General features: G+C 35.1%; 1 long non-coding RNA gene across 2 annotated transcripts in view; it reads right to left on the bottom strand.

Moving 5' to 3' along the window:
- LOC149916125 (uncharacterized) overlaps positions 1–17827 on the bottom strand; it is a 128164-nt gene that overhangs the window by 73744 nt on the left and 36593 nt on the right. The gene's annotated exons all lie outside the window — the stretch shown is intronic.

The following is a 17827-nucleotide window of genomic DNA, read 5'->3' as shown; positions in this document are numbered from 1 at the left end:
GAAAAAAAGGGAAAGAAGCAGCAAGAGATTGCTTTAGTTAACTCCTTCAGTAAGTAAAGAATGGAAATGTATACATAAATACATTTAAATTTTCTAAAGGTGATAACAGCTGAATCAGTAGTACATAAAAATTGGCTTTCTTTGACACTGTTTTGCAAACATTCATCTTCCATTTGGACCTTTCATAAAACTTGCTTTACTTTAAGACTGATCAGAAATCCATTACATTTATGCCCATTTATTTATAGAAGGGTTATTCCTGCATCAACATGTATTTATAACCCATTTATATGGGCTGAAACCACTCCTCCAACTTCATAAAACTGTGCTGAAAGCCACCATCTTAGCAGTACATGAACACAAGATCCAGGAGAACCCAAGAACAAGGCAGCAATTCTATACTTCTTCACACCCTTCCTTGCATAGTTGTCATGAATGGAAGCAGCTTTTTTTCCTCCAGTACTCTTGTGCAGTGTGCACAAGTTGATAAGTGCGTGATTTCATAATGTTGCCAACTTGACTGAATGCTCTGGGATGTCCATAAACCAGAGTTATCCCCTACACAGCTACCCATCTCCTCCTCCTACTGTAACCCAATTGGAAAACATTTCTATGGTTCTGCAGGACTGGATAAAACAGAAACAGCTGGATTCTCTGGAAGGCAGAAGGATGAAAGCTGTCTAAAAATCTCCATACCAGATGTGACAGAACAGCCTAATGAGTCAACATTTTAAAAGACAGAAGCATCTTTGACAAGGGAGTCACAGCCTTTGTATCTGTCAAAAATAACTCTGTTTCTGGTCTGGACCTCTTAGGTTCTTGTCTTTAGATCACGTTAACTATTGCTTACTGAAGTATAGCTCATAACTGCCGTGCAGAACTAAAAATTGAGTTATGCATTAATGTAGCAGTACTAAGTACAACATATTACATCACATCATGCATCTCAAAAGTGATATTTACTTATCAGCCATGATAACTATGCATTAAATCATTAAACATGGAAGTATGCTTGCCACAAGTTGGTAAGCTGATTTGAATGTGTAGCTTATATGCAGGGTCTCTTTTCAACTAACAAAAACTCCAAATCAATATATTTCATTAACCTGAGCTAACAGCAATGATGTAGCAGAAGCTGCCCTTGGTTACGTAGTTTTCTATGGAAGATGAATCCTTTAACGGCCATGTAAATAGCTCACAAGCCATAAAAATTACAATGCCAAGCAGATATCATCTGTATAAGCATCATCATGAGGAAAAAAGTCAACAAAAACAAGTTTCACAACTCTACAAACAGTACAGAAATAAGTAGCAACACAGCCCCATTCCCAAGAAACGGATTATTTTTTTTATTTTTAAATAATTTAAAACTCCATTCAAGTATTACATCATCAGCAACATGTTTGTTTCCAGAGCCAGAGGGAAAACCTTTCCTAAGCATTTGAACTCTCTACTACTCCAAAGTTTGAACAATCGTGTTAGTGTAATCTTAATTAAACTTAAAGACAATCTTACAGAGACCTCAGTGTGCTCACAAGTGCACACAAGTGAAGGTCCTGTCCTACTGGGTAAAGCACACAGTCACTGAAGACTTGCTCAGTCTTGACTGAGCACAGAGAGAAGGAATCCACTACTTCAATCAGTTCATCTCACACAGACTGGTGCTACCAGAAAACTACAGGACTAAAAACATGTATATAAATTAAGCAGGTATGAACCCCGCTGCGTTCAGAAACAGCAGAGTGTAAAGTTTTTCTGGTTTGCAGACATAGCAAAGCCCTTTTCACCTTTCTTAACAGGGAACCTGCAGACCAGGCATACACAGAGATGTTATTCAGAAGTATGCTTTCCTAATTAAGGATCCAGCAAGTCAGAAAAAAAGACATGAAAACATAGGGAGAGAGTCACCTCCCAAATCCTCCCCCCTGGGGGAAGCCACTCATAACCAGCCTCCACCTGGACATTTAGCCATCAACAACAACCCTTTGGCTGTGGCCACAGAAGATCACCCAAGGTTGTGAAGTACACTGACCTACCGATTGCTTGATAGAAATGTTCTTAGAATGATCAAGTTATTTAGCTTACATTTGAATACCTCAAAGAAAATTAGATATGTTAGAGTATCTTCACTACCCAAACCAGGAATCCTGTATATATGGCGGGGTTTGGGTTTCTTTTTCAGTTTTACTTGTGTTGAAGCGTTCCCAATGCTTGCTCACATTTGCCTGATTTCAGGTTGAACCTGAATACTGCATATACAAAACATTTATTAGTATTTTACACTTATTATTTGGACTTCTATTAAAAACCGCATTTAGAAGAGCACTGGCTCTACTCCTATAGAAGAATTGGTAGCAATTATTTTCCGTCCATCTTTCTTTTAGCTCTAATCAGATGTGTGAAAAAGGGACAAAGGTAACAAAGGTAACTAACAGAGGTTATTTTAATAACAGAAAAATCATTTCATGATTGATCATTATATATATCATATTGCAGCATGAGATCATACATAATACCAGCATGAGAGAATCTGTAATAGCAATATGAGGGCACTGCTCAGGGGTTTAGTGTGTGGAGCGAATAACGGTAATGAAAAAGGTGAAAAAATCATGGAATAAAGAGCCACAATTAGAGTTACCTTTTGAAACGGAAGAATAAAGGCTCAGAAAGTGGTATATTTAAGTACTTTTAAACGTGTTTGAAACTTTTATATCCTGATCAAGTCTCAGTTTTTAATGAGACACCACAGATGAAAAGGGGACAGAAATAATTTTGAATGAACAATCAGGGGAGTACTTGAAAATCAGGAACATTTGAGGGGGTTTAGGGAAAAGCATTTAACAGAACTCTTTGCTACAAAGGTTGAAAATGGCTCTCACATTTAATACCACTGTTCAAATAGCTGTAATTTCATCTATATCTTTTATCCAAAACCTGTGCCAAGAAAACGGTATTGATCTAAAAATCACAATTTAGCTAAAATACATTACTAGAAATACTCGCACAATATTTGCTTTAAATTCATTTAATATCTTAAAGTGCCAGAATTACTTGCAGCAATTATACAAGATACTACAATTTCAAATTACTGTGAAATAACACAGTGCTGTACCTATTTATCAATTCATCTTCAAATGTTGTCCTACTTATTCGCTGCATGGAAATTGCAGTTTAGATATAGAATGTGCCCATACTTTTCTATAGGCGTTTCATTTGAAGTATGCCTTGCCTTCATCAGAATACAGCAGAAGCACGAATTGCATAATCTACAATTCATATAAGGCAAAGGGCATCCCAGGAAGGTATTTCAATAGCAAATTGAGCTGGAAGAAAATGTTTCAGTCCAATTCACAAAAATGAAGAGATATCGTTTCAACCTGCATATTTCAATGCTCCATGAGCAAGAATGGATGGAACAATTTTACAGCTATAACAATAAATCTACCAGTAAAAAATAAATACTCAAGCACTAAGAATCCAAATCCACCTCTTTTGCATTATTTATCTGCAAATCTTGAAAGATCTGTGCTCTTTGCTATTTTGCCCTCCTGTAAAGTATGGCATCTTTGGGAAAAGTTCTCCACAAGAACTTAAAGAACTTAATAACAGGGCTGAAAACTTTACTGGAACATAAGGAGCAATTGCAAGCGGTGATACCCAGCACTGCTCATGGTGCCATGAGCAACTAAAAAAAAAGCATGTTATAAGAAAAATAGTATAAAAATCATTGTCACATTTAAATCCATAAATAAAACTCCTTTTCCATGAAGAGCTCATCTTTCAAACTCTGAAAAAATAACAAAAGCAGTCACATATTACTCAATTTCACTTCCTATATATCAGAAAATAATTCTGTGAGGAATTGTTTTCGCTCATGAATTATCTGCATGTTGATTTGTACATTTCACTTGTTAAAGTCTGGCTGGTAAAGGTAACATCCCCAACTTCTTAAAACTACCTCATTGCCAGAAAACTTGATGCAAATATAACAACTATTGCAAAACAGGCATCTTCTGCCTCTGACAATGCAGATCTACTTTAACTTGTCACAGAGATCACGTCTGGTTTGTTGCCAAATCAATATCCCTGGAACACTTGCTCATCTCTGAGGTTTTTAGACATGAATGCCTAGATCTATGCAGTTTGTAGCAAGAAAATACTGCTTTTTAGCAGATGATTTACCAATATAATTCAAAGCATAAAAGAAAATGCATCAGTTGTAAATATCTTTTGGCTGTAGCTTCTTGAAAACTGATTTACTATATAAATTCTTCAAAGACACTATATTTGTGCCATGTTTGAATTAGACATGATTTCCATTCCCAGTAGACTGAAATGTAGCCCTACCTACCTTGACAGAATGCACTCAACACCTGTTAGAGGCACAGATTGTGATGCTCAGCCTCCATTTACTACTCCACTGTCCTCTTGTGTCTCCTTCTGTAAGCTAGCAGTTGCCACTGCTCACTGAATAACGTTTTAGTTTAATGCATCTCTGGTTTAATCAATTACAAGACACTGAGACAGAAGCCTTGCTCCCTACCATAACTACACTGCCAAAGGTGCGACTGGTTCACCAGCACAGAACTTAATTTATGATATACAACTTCAACTCAGTACAAACTTAACAGAATCCAAAGGGACTCAGAGGGAAGATCCTCTCAAGTTTGATGAGAATTTTATTTTCCACTGTGTTCTCTGAAGGGAACTACTTTCAGTCCCATAATTGGCATACAGCAATAATGCCAATGGAATACAGTATGAAAACATTTAAACATGCATAGAAGATTGTCCTTCTGTGAGCAGCTTTTACATCCATCCTTCAACAGAGAGGTACAACACATGGCCACAGCATCAGAGCACTGATGGCAAAGGAGTAAAAGCTCAGAAACAGCATAAGGAAGTGGGGTGGGATGTGCATTTCCATTAACAACAAAAACACCAAAAGTCAGTGAAGTTTAGATACAGTATCTTGGCTCAAAACAACTCACAATTGCAGTAACACTAAATGCAGTCTCTTACTGGGTAGCAGCAGCAGATGTAGTTTTCCCAAACCTGTAGTTTTGCCATATCTCATTCAAATGCATATACCTAATTCCAGTCATTTCACATAGCTCATCTCTTAAAGTTAGAATATAATTATAATTATATTGTAAATCTTATTAGCAGGACTAAGTGTAACTTAATTTGGAGGGGGGAAATCTTCTGAAAATTGCTTTTTATTTAAAGTTCCTTGTGAAATATAGCCTTATAATGAAATCCTTCTTGTTCCCAGAATACTGCCAATTCAAATGTTGAGAATTATAGCCCATGGTTCCATTCTGTTTGTAGTACAGAGTTTCTGGCACATTCAATTTTTATTTTAATTATTTTATTCTTGGGAAAAGAGTAGTCAGATTTATCGTCAAGAAGGACTCCAAGGGCAATATTATTGTAGTTCTAACAGGTAAATAAACCAATACATTTCCTCAAGCCATAAAGCACCTAACTGCACTTGGAGAAAATAGATCTGGAAAACTGAAGCAGAAGAGTTCAGAGGGGAGTTACAACCTCAGTGCTAAGAGCACATGGGCTGTGTGCTGCTGAAAGAAAACAGCTATTTCTTGTTATTGGCTCAGGTTCTGCACCAGTAATCTGGATTAGTTCAAAGTATATTCTAGTCTTCAAATTATCAAAATTATGAATGACAGGAAACAGTTCCTTCAAGTCATTGAATATTTCTGTAAAACTGAGGGTGAGGGGCAGGGAGCAAATAGATTTATAGGTAACATTTCTTTAGCCTTATCACACATGCAGATGATTTACCAGAAATAAGTAAAGGATATCAGATCACTGAAGACAATATGAAAACAGTGTTTCATAATGTTTTGACATCTTAACATTTTTACATCAAATTCAAAATATACTCAACCACAAAAGAGGTAGATAGGATGCAATTCTACACAACAGAGGAATGGAGCCCTTCCTGGATTGCCACAGAGCAGCAATTCAGCAGCACATCACTTTCTAGAACAGGACATTAAAAATTACTGTTATTCATTTCAAATTGCTGTAGACAATTATGGAACTTAATTGCAGAGTTGGAAACACTCCAGCTAAGAAAGGTGCTAATACCTTTCATCTTATGAAGTGACAGGTGCTCTTTAATGCTTTTAGCATACTGTCTTCCAGCACTATGACAAGACTCAAATTTATGACCAATTTGAAGAAAAGAGCAAGACATCTTACAACAATATCATTATCAGAGAAAATTTTTTCTTTAAGGTGTTTCATCTGCTTAGATGGAACATCTAAACATGCATGGCTAACAGGACTGTAGCACAATTGGAGTTGGATTACCATGTTTTTTTTGTCAAAGATAAATGGGTAAATACATCCTTACACTGACCCAAGAAAAATAACATCAACAACTTGGAACTGCATGCAGCTTCTCAGATGCTTCTTGTTTATTGTTTTTTTGTTGTTTTTTTTTTAAAACAGATTTCTGCCCAGATTTCTAAATCACTTGGCATATACATTTAGAAGAGATTGCTAAAGATTGCTAAAACTCAACTCCAAACACTTGCAAAAGCATAGAGCCACACCTCTCACTGCTTAAGCCTCTCACCATCTGAGCAATGACCTGCATTACACCAGAACAACGAAGAACTGTAGGGAGTAACTTTCTCCCTTATACAGAGTAAAAACTCCAGCACAAGGACCTCCTAGGCACTTCTGTCTCTATTTCTGCTGTTTTGTTGGCCCATTCTTCCTCAGATTGAGTTGCAGAAGTCAGATTTGAGGGTTCTTCTATACCAATAACATACTGCCTAGAGCATTTCTTGTGTTTTGTAGTTAAATATTGAGGTTGACAAGGTTTCTGATCTACTTTTTTTTTTCTTCAACATACACTGGAGAGAAGTGAAAACAGGATTTAACCACTGATCTATGACCCAGGCAGATCTTGTCTGGATTGACTGCATTCTGCTTAAAGAGCCTTATAATAAACAAACTTGAATTTTTATAAAACTGAACAAAAAGCTGCAGAAAAAGCCTTATTGTGGACAGACACTTCACATATCATTGCAAAGTTCTAAATCTGAGTTTGAAATTTCTCTGCTCCTGCAGTCCTAACTGCATAATCTTAGAAAAGCTACTCAGCCTGCCTATGGGAGGAGAAAAGGCAACTCAAGCTTCACATCCTCTATTCACCAGTGAAAATCATTAACATGTATTTAGCTGCAGCCTTCCAGTACTTAAAAGGATCTTATAAACAGGAGTGGGACAGACCTTTTGCATATTCTGATACAGGACAAGAGGGAACAGTTTTAAATTAAAAGAGAGGAGATTTAGTCCAATCTTTGTAAGAAATGTTTTGCTCAGGGGGTGCTGAGGCACAAGCACAGGCTGCTCAGTGAAGCGGGGATGCTCCATCCATGGAGGTGTTCAAGGTCAGGTTGGATGGGGCCCTGGGTAGCCTCATCTAATGGCTGCTAACCCTCCCTATGGCACAGGATTGGAACTGGGTGAGGTTTAAGCCACTGTTTGATATCCAAATAATATGATGCTAGGCATTTTTTTAATGCTCTTATGATCTGTAATGACAGTAATCACTAAAGAGATTCTGATCATTACAAAAAAATCAAAATGTAAAATACCATCACAATGAAACCAAAACAAAAATCCTGCATGTAATGAGTTTTGGAAATCTCAACTATTTTATGATTAATAGAGCTTTGTACAGAGGGTTAGTCTCCCATCGAGTTTTCTATGTAGCTATCAGATATATGAAATCCTAACTAAGTTACTCCTCCAGTAACAGTTTCTTTCAATAAAAAGAATAGTCAAGGAATTAGTTAAAAAGCATCCTAACATTTAGAATAGCACAAATACAAAAAAAAATTAAGAATGCATTAAAAAAAGATAGCTTGCAAAGTCAAAACTTTAAATTAGGAAACAGAGTTAATGAATATCCTGCTTCATTCAGTCCAGAGAATGGCAGTTTGCTTAATGAGCAGCTCTTCTTCAGTACTTTGTTTCTTTGTCATTGGACCAAAAATGACTGATTTTATTTATTGCACACTGTTCAAAATAGTACTCTGGAGTCAGTTAATTTTTCCACATATTTTTTCTTCAGCATTCATCAGTATTCTCTCCTATAATTTCCCAAGCATGGAACAGTACTGAATTCTCATAATATTTCCATGAAGGTCATTATTCCCGTGGTCTGGTCTTTGACATGAGAATACTGTTTGTTGTCACCTGAACAATTCATTTTATAGTTTTTAGGTGAGATTTTAAAAGACAGAAATATTTCTAACTACACAGCCCCAAAGGAGATATACAGATATAAAATCAGAAGTATAACTGAAGTAGTCCTTGATAGAGTCACACAAACACTTACCAGAGATATCAGTGCAACTGGAGTTCTGACTGTAGCTTGACAACCCAAAAAAACAGCAAAAGCGGAGTTCAAATGCCCTTCAGAGGACAGCATGAATTTCTTTTTAAATTCTTTCACCATTTTTCTACTACTAACCACCTAAAAATTCACACATCCCAGTTCCTGCATAATCCCTTTATCTCATCCAATCATTTCTGTTTCCCATTCTACTGTTTTCATATCCGCCTTACAATTCAGATCAGCACTGGATTGTTCATCCAATCCTCAGTCTTGCTAAACATGTTTCTGTTCCCCCCTCTCATGGCTTTCTCTTTTCTTCCTCATAATAGTAACCTGTCACCTTTTTTTGTGGTTCTAATTAGTAGTTTGTCTTCAACTTTTTTTTTAATCTCATTATCTAATCTTAATAACAAATAGAGCTGATAGCACCAAATAGAATCTTTATTAATAGAAAATCCACCAGTGATGATGGCTGTAGTTCCTATAGCCTCTCCCAAACTTTATTAAGATTGAATTATGTTTTCATACATGAGTAAATTCACTTCATAAATCACTGTGCAAATAGATTATTACAACAGTAGAATGTGCTTCAATGTTTTTATATTCCTCCCAAATGGTGAGGAGCCAAGTTAACTGAACAGAGAAACAAACTGTTCTCTACTATTGGAATCCTGCAAATCGCCAAACACTGAACAACACAAGCTGTGGACTAAAACAGGAATTAAAAGGTACACACTGCTCTAAGTACAAGAGAGATTTAACAAGGAGAAACTTTAAAAACAGACAAAACAAAAGCAATTAGGAGTTTCAGCTTTCAGATAATTACTGAAATTTAATTATACTGACGGAGTTCTTTCAGACATTACTAGAACTTTGCACTTAGACACATGTAATTTTTCTCTTGAAGTCAATGAATATTACATATGCAGATCTAAGGGCAAACCTAATTTCTTTATAGTGCTAATAAAAGAGTATGCAACTGGATGCCAGAATTAGATCACAAGTTGTAGCTAGATTATACCCTAATAAACAGGTTATTCAACACTCCTTCGAGAAGTGACAGATCTAGTATTCTCACACAGACTGCAATTTCACAGTAGACAACTATATTCTTATTAATTGCATAACTTTTTAAAATAAAAAGTGACTGAAAAAAATCATCTTTTTGTTCATTCATCATAAAACTTAAAAACAGACTTATTCAACACATCAGGTAGTGTCTGAAAATGAACGTAAGGATCCCAGTTCCATTTTCGGTTATAAAACATGGAAACTCATCTCTGACAGACCAGAACAAAATCTAGCTGGGAGAGTAATTTTTCAAACGTTTAGCTATAAAAATAGAATGACCTCATATTTCAAATTCAATCATTAGTAATAATCTTAGAATGATTCTGTTCCAAAAAAAAAAAAAAAGCCCAACTTCCAGGTTTTATGAGGCTATTTAAGATTTCACAATGGAATCTCTAGCATAGTTCTATCCCACGTAATAATTTGCCTCTCAGCTTGGTATCTAATTCACATAATATTACACAGACAAGTATTACATATGCATTTCTATAGAGCAGCTGAGTTTACTGCGACATCAAAAGCTTTTTCAGTATTTTCTTGTGCACTGTTCTTGCCACTCAATGTTTATATATTCAAAACAGTCGTTGTTATACCTCAATAAACAGACAGGTAGATAGGTGTAGGTTTATAGAAACATTAAGAAATGTGGAGCACAATTTTTGGCTGATTATCAGAGGAAAGAAGGAAATATACAATTCTACTACACATCACTAATTATTTGAAGATGTTATTATTAGCTTTTACACTTGAAGACTAAGAATTGTTCATAAAAGCTCTTGGCAAAGCTAAGAAGAAACATTTTCCATGTATCTGTAAAATAGATGTCATTTCTCCTAGTTCTTTGGCAAGTCCTCTCAAGATGACTCAAGCCAATCTGTTAGATCACACACACTATTTGCAGACCCAGTCGTGTTCATCCTATAAAGCTCCAGAAAAAAAAGATTTCACGATGTGAAGAAGAGTTGTGTCCTTTCTGACCAGTAGAAACAGAATAATACTGAACAGGTAGGATGTATTTTCAAAAGATACAAGAAATAAAACAATACAAATTCCCAGATGTTTCTAACACTTAAAACTGAACACTTAAAACTTTGACCAAAAGGTCAAAGTAGGGAAATATTGCTCTGGGATTGATTCTACTATCCCTTTAGGATGAAATAAGTAGTCAATATCCTAGCTTCACTGACATCAGAAGAAAAGTACCTATTGACCAACACAGCGCATGGATTTTACCCACTGAGTCAAATTAGGCCCAATTTGTCTTGAAGAACTTGATTGAAAGAACTATCAAAAACAAAGTTGCCTGGATAAAGCCATGTTAAAGATGCAGCCTGGATGGATCTGACACATCCACAAAGCTAGGCAATACCTGGGAACCAAAACTAGCAGAACTGAGCAAAAAAAATAACACAGAGATAAGAGCATAATTTGAGTATCCACATTTCCAGGAAAGAAGCAATTAAAAGAAATATTGAAGTACATAAACAGTTTTGTCAGCCTTTAGGTCAGACTTCTAAAGAAGAGAAAAAGTGGCTTTTACAGAGCACAGGAAAGATCAGCTTAGATAGGAAACCTGCTACTGGGAAGGAAAGTAGTGTACTGATATTATCTCAGACATTTGAGTACTGTGCTGGATAATGTTTCAGAGAATTAAGTCATGCTATGCAGTTACGTATAGAAAACATCAAATTCTCTGAAACTGAAACATATCCCACTCCTTTTAACTGTCATTATATTTTTGTTTGAATGACAAGATGTCAGTTACTTATAGGATATTATACACTCTTCTCAAAGTGTTTCTCATTAAAGTATGCCTGGCTGAGTACTGGGAAAAGAAAAAAGGATAAAAATTGCATCAACTGAATTAAAGACTGCACACTTCACATCATTCTAAGATTCCTTCCTGCAAAAAAAAAAAAAAAAGAAAACCAACCTTAAAAATTGAAAACTTTGAAAAGTTAATTTTTCAGTAACTTGCTGGATTTGTGTTTTGCTTTAAATAGATTAGGCATCTTTATAATCCCAAGAAGAGTATGCCAGTCTCTTCACTACTTAAAAAAACATTTTTATGTATAGTAATGCATTCTCATGGGATTTTGTCTAAGATATAAAAGATTGTTAACAACTTCAATCGATTGAAGTTATTTGTGCCAGCATAGTGGTTGAGATTTCAACTAAAGACAGAACTGAAATTTAACTTTTAACTGAGCTAACTAGCATCCTGTAGCTAAAGCACTGTACATGAAACCTTGGAGAATTTATCACAAGCATACCATCACATCCAACAAGCCTTAAGTAAGGTCATTTCTACTGATGACAGCATGCAATCACTACAAAAAAAAAGCAAAGTAGCTGAATGTTGGCAACAGTTTGCCAGAATATACAAAAACAGATTAAATGTTGTGTTGGAAAAGCAAGAAGAAAAGGGTTTCATTATGTCATCTCATGTCATTATTTCATTACATCACGTCTCTAAATATTTCTCCCTCTGTAGTTAGTACTATTTCTTTTGCTTTGCTCCAAGCCAGCGTTACTACAGAAGCTAGATTTAATCACAAACTTTTTTCTTGGTCCCTAAACAAGCTTTTATATATTCTGATGAACATTACCTTGTTAAGAAAGCAAAGAGACTATTCTTATAAACTGTAGCTGCTTATTTAAGTACTCTTTTCTACTTGTTGTCTTTGAGTGTGCTTAAATGAAGATATTATACAAATGCCTGCAACTATGTCATTTACCTACAGCAATTTATTCAAGGTTTCATCATGCTGCTTTGAGTTTACATTTAATGAAGACCATCTGAAGTGTCCCCATTGCAGCTGCAGGCTCTGTAGAAATCCTAGCGCAAGAGGCAATATGCTGTATTGTGATGCAGATTTGCTTAGGAGTGCATCTGCAGCAACAAGATCATTTCCCATGGTCTTCACTGTATTTCTTCTATTATTCATGGAACACAATGTAAATGAAGCTATAAATTTTACCACATACTAAATGTAGAAAGATAATGGAAATTGTGAATTATGAATGAATCACTGTTATTGTGATTCCTCAAGGATTCTGATGTAGATGATTATACACACACAAAGACACTGTAGCTAAACCTCTTTATATTGATCTTGAAAAATGATCCTTAGAATATTATAATTAATATACAGAATTCATAGATTTGTTTTTCATGACAATGCTAAATACAACTAACCGTCAAAGGCAATTACATATCAATGCATGCTACCTAGGGGCAGGCAAGCATACTTTTATTTAGGATTACTGAATTGGGAAGAGAAAGATAATAGCTTGCAAAATGTGTTTCCCAGCTACCCACATGTGTTCTTTCACATTTAAATAAGCCACAGGCAAAAGTTTGAGGAGTATTTTGTAGTGAACACATTCATATGGCAAGTAATAAGCAGTAAGATAGGGGTGTTTTTCTGTAGGATGGCTGGAAATAGACTCTTTAAATGGAAGTAGTATTCTTCTGCAAATTACACAATCAAAAAAACCTACAAATACCAATCTCTTTGCCCGATTTCACATGATAGCTAGAGGCATTAATTTTTACTCTTTCCTTTTATGAATAGTTCCATTTGAGATATGACCAAATTCAGGAACAATTCTGGTTTAACCATGTTTGGAAATTAGTAAAATTATACACTAAAACAGCTCTAGCTATAATCAACAACACCTAAGCACTTATTAAACCTTGGAGCAAGTTTGGATCCCCCACACTTAGGAGCAAAAGTAGATGCATTTTTAAAAGGTTTAGATCCTGAATTTCACATCCCATGTGCAATCTCAAACCTGGTTCATTTCTCAGAACAACCTTGGCTCTGCAGAGCAGTTGACTGACTCTCTTAAGTAAACTTTATAGAATCACAATCATAGAATCACAAGGTTGGAAAGGACCTACAAGATTATCTAGTCCACCCATCACTTGTTGACTTGAATACAATTACTCAGATAGAGAAGGAATAAACAAGACATTTAACAATCAGTGGTGGCATGTGCTTATGACTGATCAGATCACTACGGAAACTAAACCAGAATAAACAACAGTACTATTTCCAACATACTTGAAAATTTTGTAATGGATGAAAGAGAACAACTTCAAAACAACCTCAACAACCTGCCAGCATTTTTGCGAAAATATTCTTAATTTACATACAGGAAGCCAACTACCATGATCAGTATTTTGAGGGTACAAGAGGATTTTGTTTAGCTCTGATTTCTAACCAGGATAGTTTTTTTTTTTCCACTACAATACCATGCTACTCAAGTTTGTGGTCCTGTCAAAATATTCTATTTTTAACCATTACAGGTGAACTCAAATTCTGCTGATGTTCTTTACCATAGCATCTTTAGAAAACACATGAACACACTTACAAAACACAAGTTTAAACAAATTTCAGGAAAATTTTAGGATTCCGGTTGTAACAAAGACTATGATCTGTATAATTTAGAAATTTTGTGTGATAGAGAAAATCAAAAAACTGCTTACAAATCTTCCAAATCAATGAGAGAAGAAGAGAGAATAGTAAAGAAATATTGGTTTTCTTTTACCATTCTCTCCCCATTTGTTATAGTTATAGAAGAAATGACTACACAGGACATGGATTACATACCTTCATATAAACATGCCTTGTGATTTGGTATATATGTTACTTTCACATTCCTTAAATACATTAGCTTTCATAAATAGCATTTAAACAAACATTTACTTGCAAAGACTCTTCTGAAGTTAAACTGAGAAAAACAAAAAAATAAAGTTCAGAAACATCACTTATTAAAACAAGTGGTTTTTACACATGGTTAAGTCATTTTCACCATATGAACTTTAGAACTGCTGTGCAAAGCAAATAATTCTAAAAGCAGCACATAATTTCATCTCTATCAGCTGGAGTTAATGCATACTTGACAACTGACTGTCCTGGAACAGGCTTTTTTGTTCCTATTCCCATTGCTAGATATGACATGATTTAGAGAAAGATTTAATCACATTTGAAAATACTACTCTTCTGGAACTTTTCCCTCCCAAGCCCAACACATGACAACACAGAAATGAAATTCAAAAGAATTAAATCAGGGATATTTAAGTTGAAGCACTGCTGTCAAAAAACATTCTCCGATATCATGAAGATTGATGATGATTACACAGCATTTGTGTTTAAGTCAGATAAATGAAATGCCAAAAAAGAAATGCCAAAAAAGAAATGCAATGAAAAGTTACACACTGCTATTCAGCTCAGCAGTCACAAGAACCTAACACAACAGGTAAAGCTCTGGTCATCTAGTTCATTGGTTGTTATCAGTTGATGGATCTACCAAAGCACAGCTACTAAAGGAGTCTGATGATACAATTTGATTATTCCATACTTCTGCATAGATGTCCTGAGAAAGTCATAACAGATAATACTCTCCAGAAGTCTGTATGTTGGGCACTTCCATTTGTGATTGCTCATGGGGAAGTCAAATAACAAGAATTCAGTATGTCAGAGGACACACCAATGATTACCCTGGAAGCAGAGCACAGGAGCCCTACCTCCCAATTAAACATTACTTCCCAGCTGTAAAGTTCAAGAGTGGAAATGAAATAAAATAGCATGTGCTTCCAAAACCACACCTCTCCTCCAACAATAGCCCATATTTTACAAATTAACTATATTTGCAAAGAATGAGTTGCAAATGAAGAGCTTTGTTTTGTCAATGCAAATGCCCTCCTCGAAGGGTGATGTATTTTGACTAGAATTAGAAGACACCTAAAAATGCAGGAAAAGCAAACAGAACTGCATTTACCAGAACTTCATTTTATAATTTTCACAAAATTAAATTACAGCTCCTATTACTCTAAAGATGCAGTCCTATTACAGTCATCTTCAAGATGTTATTTTATATTTTTCTCCATTTGTCCATAAATGTCTGTTTTGTAAAACATATTGGCAGTTCTTCTAAAATGTGATTTACGGTAACATTTAAACACTTACCGCTTGCTATTCATTCTTCCAGCTACGTGATTCTTTTCAAGATAGAAAACGCTGAGCATCTCAGCAAAGCAAGATTCTATAATTTATGGCAGTTCCTTCTTTTTCAGACAACATTTTTTACTGCCCCGTTTATTAATAAAAAGTAGTCCTTAATTAATCCATGGGTTGCATGGGTGACACTGAGTGAGCAGGAATTATCTTGGGCAACAAATAAAATACGTAATGTAGTCAATGTATGTAAGTAAAAAAAGTATCTATTTTTCATTAAAACAAAAAAACAAAACTAGTGGGATATTTGACCTTGTTTTTGTGAAACTAATTCATCAGGATGATTTGATGGCAGTGCTTGCCATTCCTTGTGAGTTCTCAAGGTGTTAATCAGATTTTCAATGAAATATTAGTTCTTGTGCTTCATCCTTGACAATAATTGTTCACAAGTGTACATACTGCCAAAAAGTGATGACATGAATAAAGCATAACTGCAAAGCAAGGGATATTCTTCCAAGACAGAACTACAGAAGTCTGAAAAGAAATTTGATTACATTTCTTTGATGAGTTGAATGTCTGATGGCAACTACACATTCCATTTGAAAATTCGCAGGTATTTACGTCAACAGAAAATAGTCACAAATATACCAAAAATATGATTTTTTTCGAATCTTGAAACATATTTCCAGATTCCTTTATCAAAACAGAAAACATGGCTGCATATTTTTCACTGTTCACAGGACTATGTCTAGCCAAAAATGAATGAGAATACTCGCCATAACTTGAGCTTGCCATAATTTAGGTTTCATTTCAACTGCTGTTATTGTCTGAAAAATAGCACAGATAAGTTGATTTTCAAGTTGAAGATGTGTGTTTAACTCACTTACATGAGTCAAATCCACAAAAAAAAAGCTAAATTTGTGAGCCATATTTAAACTTCATATTCTGGCTCAAATTTTCCTTCTGATTCCATAAAGCTGTACCAGGCCACAGGTTGGACATGTCTGATTATCTGTAAATCATCAGCATTGCAGAATCATGTGCTTTAATCTTGAAAAAGATACAGCCACTTAACTTGTAGCATGATAGTAGACTTAAGTTTTCTTTGAAGTCTTATAGAATTGTGAACTAATTCAGTTATTTTCTCTTTCGCTATGAGAAGTGATAGTTTCTATCAACTTGCACAGCTAGCAAAAGCAGATAGATTTTCTGAAAAAAAAAGCCTTTCTGAGGCCCAGTGGAAGCTCTGAATATCAGAAAGCAGTTTTTCTACTCATACCAATTAGCTTAATAACATTCCACACCTTTTCAAACTTACTGTTTTTTATGCATAGACTACCATAGTTAAAAGGCAAAATACTTTCCTGTCAGATAAACATTAATTCTATGGGCTAATAATGCTAACTAGCACAGTGTTCAGAAAACAGCACACCCCCAGCATAACAACCTCAGATAAAAAAGTTATTCCAAAGTAATTACACATGTAAATCTCTGAATGCAATAACAAATGCTGACAAAGTTTGAAATTCCAGGTATTTCTCGATCTACTGACATGTAAAAAAAGAAATAAAAAACACTGAATATATTCAAAGCTTCTTGGCTGTTCAGTCAATCACATGTTATAGACAAGCCTCTGAACATAAAAACTGTGACCTGCTCTTCCAACCAGAGGACATAAAGGTAGGAAAAAAAAAGAAGCCTTTTTATGAGGACCCTGCACATTAGAATTAGAGATGACATGAGGTTTCTGTTGGAATTATGGGAGTTAATTCAACTAATTGAGCACAATGGTCTGCTATCATTACAAACAAACATCAGTGAGACACTAGAAAACAACTGCATTTGCAAGAAAAACAGTTTGGCTCATGGAAAAATAAACTGTTTACTTATGAAAAAATGAATGAGATTTCCAACATCTTCTACTACCTAAGAAGTTGTTGTGCAGGTGTCATGCAGACAAAATTCTAGAAGGAAGCATTTCAAACTGAGGTTGCTGAGTTGCAACACAGGAAATTATCACATCATTTGCAAGTCATCTAGTTAAAAGCAAAGTAATTAGAGACATCTTAAATCACTCACTGTCAACATAAGTGTTACACTTACCAAATGTAAATAAACATGTATGTCACAAGAGTTTACAAGAATATAAATGGGAATTTATTTTCATGAAAATATTGCTTTTGACATAAATAGCTAACTAAAATATTGAAGTAGTAATAACAGTCACTGGCCAACACTTAGTTTTAATAATTTTAACCTGTGACAGTTACTGAAATCCACTGTCAATCAAGCACATGTTTTGTACCAGCAACACTAATCTCTTCTGGGCATAAAATACAAGACAGCTGTACTTACAAATACCTTAAATTGCAATATCTTTTCACATAAAAATTGAGTTTTCAAAGAC

This window comes from Phasianus colchicus, chromosome 13, assembly GCF_987193195.1.
Source record: "Phasianus colchicus chromosome 13, bPhaCol1.hap1.1, whole genome shotgun sequence".
NCBI lineage: Eukaryota > Metazoa > Chordata > Aves > Galliformes > Phasianidae > Phasianus > Phasianus colchicus.
This window is presented reverse-complemented; position numbering and strand designations above follow the sequence as displayed.